This window comes from Balaenoptera ricei, chromosome 15, assembly GCF_028023285.1.
Source record: "Balaenoptera ricei isolate mBalRic1 chromosome 15, mBalRic1.hap2, whole genome shotgun sequence".
Taxonomy (NCBI): domain Eukaryota; kingdom Metazoa; phylum Chordata; class Mammalia; order Artiodactyla; family Balaenopteridae; genus Balaenoptera; species Balaenoptera ricei.
In genome coordinates, this window is record NC_082653.1 from 61,917,504 (window position 1) to 61,924,624 (window position 7,121).

General features: G+C 43.1%; 1 pseudogene; it reads left to right on the forward strand.

Moving 5' to 3' along the window:
* The first annotated feature begins 4,677 nt into the window (after nt 1-4,677).
* LOC132349879 (large ribosomal subunit protein uL15-like) lies at nt 4,678-5,129 on the forward strand (annotated as a pseudogene).
* Nucleotides 5,130-7,121: the final 1,992 nt, after the last annotated feature.

A 7,121-nucleotide genomic window follows, 5' to 3' on the forward strand; every position in this document is an offset into this window, starting at 1 on the left:
GGGCCTCATGTGATGCAACAAATGGGACTGTTCTTTATTTTTACAACTCAACCCCAACTAGCAAGAAGGTCATAACAACAACCTGTGCTCCCAACTATTAAAACAGACAAAAAAGTCCAAACTCTTTCCCTTGGATTTCCAAGCCCTCCATCAATTGCCTCTACCTACCTTTATGTTCTTTTCTACCATTGTGTTTCCTTCCCAACTGCACTCTTGAGACATGAACCACTTGTATTTCTGGGAGAAAATTCAATGTTCTTCATCCTTTTTGTCTTTGTAAAAGCTATTCTCTATGCAGGCTCTTTGCCCAGCACTGAGATGTCCATTTCAGACTTACTCATTCTACAAAGCCCAGTTAGTTCAGGCTCTACTTTCTCTAAGGAGTCTTCCAAGTACCCCAACCAGAATAAACTACACTCTCTTCCACTGCACATCCTGGGTGCTTATATTAACATGCTTATCATGGAGTGTACTTTGAATTAGAGCCAGGTACATGACGTCACCTTTCTCCATTACATGTTGAGCTCTTGGAGATAAGAAGCCTTGTCTTTACTATTTTTAAATCCTCTTCCCTACAGTACTCAATACAGAGATGTACCATAATACATACTTGTTAATTAGTTAATTAAAAACAAAATGTAATAGTCTCTAGAGAAGAACTTCCCATCTTATTTTGGAAATAAGACATAAGAAACCATTTGAGAAAAATACAAGACTAAACATGATAAAAATAGCTATCATGTATTGAGAGGTTATTTAGTGCCAGGCACTGTACTAAGCATGTTTCACACACTGTCATTTAATCCTCGAAAAAACTCTATGAGAATATGTTACCTCTATTTACAGAAGAGCAAACTGAGACTTAGAAAGACAAATGATTTGTCTGAGGTCCCTGGTTCTGAAATGTAAATGCGCATTGTCATTGCCTGGGGAGTTTTAAGAAATATTGATGCCTGGGTCCCACCCCCAAAGATTGTGATTTCATTGGCGTAGGGTGGGGCTTGTGTATCAGGATTTTTAAGCTCCCCAGGTAATTCTAACACGCAACCAGGGCTGAGAACACTAGTTAAAAACACAACTAAGAGTAGAGTTGGGTCCGTCTGACTCCACGGCCTGGGTTTGAACCTCCTGTTTCATTGCCGGTAAGCAAAGGTAAGAGAATTTTACAGAGAGATGCATTAGAGTAGGCTGGCAGAGTGGAGGATGGGAGAGGGATTCGATTTTGACCATACTTAGATCTCGGTTTGGAATGCAATTGTAACAGGGAAAATGCAGCTTCCCAAGGCTTTGAGAGCAGTTTTGTCACCTGGTCATTACACTGAATTTAGTCTACAGGTCCTAAATATTTGACCAAGCCTGCCCAGGTAATCTCTTTTGTTGCAAGCATACAGCTAAATAAGCCATAGAAGTAATAACTGTTTGACCATAGATGAGGCACAATGCCTGTAATTGCCTGAACAACCCACATTTTTTCCATTTTTCATCAGTTGCCTATTTTATCTCCTAATTACATGGCAGGCTGATCAAAAGCCTTCCAAAATTCTGCATGGGACCTTCCCTCCTGCAGAGGAGGTGTCTCGCCCAGGCTAATCCTCAACTCAGATAAACAGCAGAGCTAATGGAGCGTCAGGAGGGGTGGACGGGGCAGACAGGGCTTTGGCCTCTCCCAGATTTGCAAGGCGAGAAATAAATATCTTCTGTATTTGCACAGAGGCAGGACACCTCTCTTGCTCAACAAATGCCAGAAGAGGCAGAAAGAATAAGATTCAGGAATCACCCTCTACTTAAAAGCCGAGGGAAACAAGTTTTGGGGACTTGCTCATAGATCAAAGCCATATTGTTGGAGAAACCTCCTGCAAGGGCTAGAAAAAGGTGGGGATGGAGGTCCTGGGTAATGGGAACAGAAGACTAGTCTGACCCCAGATGGACTAAAGATGTGCCACTGGGATGGGTGGAAGGATTAGAGGAAAGGAGAAAACATCATAACTGATGGAGTGCATCCATTCTTTCATTTAATCCATAAAAACATGATGGGAACACACTCTGTGTGAGGTGCCAATATGATCCATAAAACTGGTCTGGTCACTGCCCTCCTAGAGCTTACAGGGTAGTGGGGGAGAAGTAAATAAGTGTTGTTGGTGTACTGGGTTGAATGGTGTCCCCAAGTATTCACACCCACCCAGAACCTCAGAATGTTTGGAAAGAGAGTCTTTGCAAATGTAATTAGTTAAGATGAGGTCATACTGGACTAGGGTGGGTCCTAAATCCAATAACTGGTATCTTTAGTAAGAAAAGAAGAGACACAGAGACACACAGAGGAAAAGCCATGTGAAGACAGAGACAGAGTTCTGGTGATGAGTCTACATGCCAAGAAATACACAGGACTGTCGGCAACCACAAGAAGCTCCTTCAGAGGCTCCAAGAGGAACCAACACTGCTGAGACCTTGATTTCAGATTTCTTGCCTCCTGAACTATGAGAGTATATATTTCTGTTATTTCAAGCCACCCAGTTGGTGGTGATTTGTTGCGGCAGTCCTGGAAACTAGGATAGTTGGATCACAAATTTGTACATCATACTCAGATTTCAAAGAAAATGCACCATTTATATTTCCTGAATTAACCTGATAATCCTCACAAATTCTTACCTCTAGTGGTCGTGGGGAAAACCTGAAGTTAGTTTAATCAAGTTAACACAGTCCGATGCAATACTTCAAACAATCTCTTAAGGTAAGTTAGGTTCTCCCCAGTGTTTCCAATTTCCTTCCCTCCTCCTTACACTTATTCTCCATTGAGCCCTGGATGGGGATCAGGAGGCAGGAGAACAAGGCACTGTGGTGTCAGGGATGGAAGGGGCCTCATATCCACCCACCCAGGCCCATCCACTGAACCCAGGCTCCTCTGGTCTCCATGGTGTTGTCCTTTGCTGTCCAGTTTCTGGGTACCCTGCTTGGCAGTGGACCACGTGGAAGCCCATGATAGGTAAACTTAAGATCTCTGCTCTCCCAACCCAGTCAGGGCCTGTGACGGGTCTCTCCCTGCTTCTGCACATCCCTGTGTGGTCGACCACTCCCTTTCATTCCCCAGGCCAGGTGGCCCACCCTGCAGCATCCTACCATAAATCACTTTGCTTCTGGAGCAGCAACCCCTAAGGCAAGCTTTCTAGTCATTCTCAGCTAACATCCGGGTCCTTCAGTAATTCAGAAACAATTCTGGCTTTTTCCAGTCCCCACAGGAGCCAAGGGAGGCTTAAGATGCTGTCTCAGGCTAACTCTTCCCCTAACTACAGCATGCATCTGAGTTGGCTCTGAAGTAGCTACCCCATGTTAACATGGGGGACACCTTATAAATCTTTCTCCTCTCAGATCCCAAATAGGAAGCAGAAAAAGAAAAAAATCCTCTTCTGCTTTCATCTCCCCCTCAATCTATCTAGCTGGTTTCCCCTGCCTGTACTGCAGCCCAATGAGGTTGATAAAGATACATGTATTTCACCACCTGCTTCACTGAGCTGCTAACTTGTTTCTTCCCACGCCATCTGAAGCAGCAGGAATGGGCCTTCAGCTACTTCTTCATCTTTCACAACGATGTTCCCTATTCTGCACTCTTCTCTTCCCCGAGGTGGCATCTTTCTTCCTTCTTATTCTAAAGCTGTGTTGGAAGGAAACCGACTCACAGACATAGAGAACAGACTTGTGATTGCCAAGGGGGAGGGGATATGGGGGAGGGAAGGATTGGGGGTTTGAAATTAGCAGTTGCAAACTATTACATATAGAATGGATAAACGACAAGATCCTACTGTATAGCACAGGAAATTATATTCAACATCCTGTGATAAACCATAAAGGAAAAGAAAAAGAAAAAGAATGTATATATATATACATGTAGAACTGAATCACTTTGCTGTAGAGCAGAAATTACCACAACATTGTAAATCAAATATACTTAAATAAATTTAAAAAGTTAAAACTGTATTGGAAGAACATGATTTACCACAAAAAGGAGAAAAGTATCTCCTTAAATTTTTCAAAATATTACCCTTGTTATGAGTAAACAGATATGCAAGTAAAACATTTGATGAATATTAAGAATAAAATAAATGGTAGAGAACAAATGTATGGACACCAAGGGGGGAAAACTGCGGTGGGGTGGGGATGGTGGTGTGCTGAATTGGGCAATTGGGATTGACATGTATACAGTGATGTGTATAAAATTGATGACTGATTAAAAAAAAAAAAGAAAAGAATGAAATAAATGGAGTACAGGTGGCAAAACATAATCAAAGATTTCTTAAAATAGTTAACACATTAAGGGCATAGTAAGCCCTCAAAATGTTTTTTAAATTGTTGTGGTTGTAGCTTTAGTTGTAGCATTGTTAGGGGCAATGACACAATTAGCTGTGGTAATTGACAAGACATCACATGATGGATAAGCCTGGTCACAACTCAGCTGGCAATGGGTATGTGGCTTGATTGGTGTTGACCTCAAGAAGTATTTCCAAACGTGAATGTCACTGCCGAAATTCATACCACGTCTTCAAAATTTGCACCAAGTACCAAGACTTCATAAATTTTATCTCTGTAACCACAGTTTTTGTTTCTATTAGCTACAGCATCCACTCATGAAAATGTTGCAACTTCAAAAATATTAACATCTCATTTGTCTGGGTCACTGACCTACCATCCAAACTAAGGAAGAACCATAACATTCAGGACCACGGGAGCCATGGCAATGGCCACATCAGCAAGAACCAGAAGCACTGGGGAAGCGGGGGTCATGCTAGGGGCAGGCATCACCACACGATCAACTTAGGCAAACACTACCTAGGTTACTTTGACAAGGTTCGTATGAGGCATAACCACTTAAAGAGGAACCAGAACTTCTGCCCCACTGTCAACCTCACTAAATTATGGACCTTGGTCAGTGAGCAGACATGGGTAAATGCTACCAAAACCAAGACTGGAGACACCCCCATCACGGATGTGATACGAGCATGCTACTAAAATGTTCTGGAGAAGAGAAGCTCCTAAAGCTGCCTGTCATCATGAAGGTCAAATTCTTCAGCAGAAGAGCCAGGGAGAAGATTAAGGGCAGGAAGAGGGGTCTGATATCCTGGTGGCTTGAAGCCATATGAATTTCATTAAATGCTAAAAACTGCTTTAAAAAATTAACAGCACAAAAAGTTGGCTGTCATTCAATGTCCTCCCTGTCACCCCTTAGTCTGTGGAAGGATATCTCTGCACGAGCACTGCCTTCCAGCTCTCGGCTCTCACACTACAGGTTCCACTGGAGAGAAAGGGGAACTTTCCCAGCCACTGATTTCTCAGCAGTCAGGAGCAGCTTCTGGGTTGGGTGTTGAGGGCACTCTGCACAAATTGTTCCATATCTGATAGTTATGTTATGGGTCGGAAATCTCCAGCATCTTCTTAACTTTTCTCTACCTGCATGCACAGCATGTGAGCTCCCTTCCCCCCTCCAATCTTCTTCCCTGCTTCCTTTGTCATCTTCAAAATTATTCTGACATCGTCTCTCCCATGAAGTATCCCCTGATCCTCCCAAGGAAAATTAGTCTATTCTCCCCAAACACGATCCCTTGTGTGCATTACCATGAGTGCCATATAATGTCTTATATCACATGTATTTCTTTACATGATTGCTTACTTTCTCAAGGGAGCAAATTATGTCTATTCAGCTCTGTCAATTTAGTGAGGGATGCTCCGCCCTGATTTCACATTGAAATCACCTGAGGAGCTTTGAAAAATGCAGATGCCTGGGAGAATCCCCAGAGGTTCCGGTTTAATTAGTCTGGGGTTTGGCATTAGATTGTATTTCTTTTTATTAAATTGTTTTTGAGTGCCAAGGGGAACTCTAATGCACAGTCAAGGTTGAGAGCCGTTGTCCTTGTACCCAGGACAGGGCTTGGTATACTATACGCTGTCATTTAACTGTTTCATGTTCCTTATGTTTAATGCTCTTAACCTTTAGCAGATTTTCCCCTACAACTGTTGTTAAGATGAGTCACCAAAATATCACTCCTCCCTGAAAAACTAAACAAACCTTTGAGATAGAAGTCTCCATCTATCAGTGCTCTCCTCCTAGGGAGGCTCAGAAAAAAACACTCAAGAAATAACTCGCTCTGAAGGAGGGAGACTGGCTGTTGACTTCATCATTTTTGCATGAAGCCCACACCTACCCTGTGGCCCAGAAACAGAACTCTGGAATAACAACAACAAATCTGACAGAAGCACCCACAATGTTTGAATCTGCCGACTTCTCTCCTCCCGCAGCCTTGGAATCCAAAGCCTGTTCAAACTGCTTTCCAATAATTCCATATAAGATGAGGGCAATATTATCAAGAGGGCTGCACAGCCATCTGTGCAAGATTTTCCCATTTTTTTCTGTTTCGACTTGGAGGAGAGTTCCCATTGTGGGGCTCAGATGCAAAGACAGAAAGAGGCTTTTGCACTAGGTAGACGATGGTGTGAGCTGGGAGCCACATATTTCTGAGGTTACATAGAAGGAAAAGAAGCTTGAACAGTTCTCGTCGTAATGACATGTTCCGAGCTTCCCTCACTGGCCCTTCCCTCAGTGGTTTGATCATCTGAAGACAATTGGGGGATGCTCTGATATTAATGATGTTGACCCCATTTGCTTCCTGGACCATAAATGAGGAGCCCCATTCCTCTCCTTTGTACCTAGCTTAACCTGGAGGCCAGCCATCCTTCTACATGGTGCTGAGTTACACATATTCTAATAGGCAGGCCAGGGTTAGACTTAATGAAAGCAGACAGATTTTGATTCTTCCCCTTTATTATTTTGAAAGCCGTATTAACCCGGGCAAGGCTGACCTTATGAAAGCTTCAGTGAGAGCCTGCCCACGTGGGGCGAAGTCATCCCTCGCGTGATGCTGATAACCCATCATTCAAAATGCATCCTTGGAAACTGAGAGCAGCTAGTGTAGTGACAGACATCTGTCCCATCCCCATTGTAAAAAATCACACCAACCTTCAAGGACCAATGTAGAGTCCAAGAAGCTGGAGGCATATGATGCAATTCGTCACCTGGCATATCATAAAATCTAACTCTCTTTTATTTCTGATGGACAACTTTGCCAGATGAAGTAGAG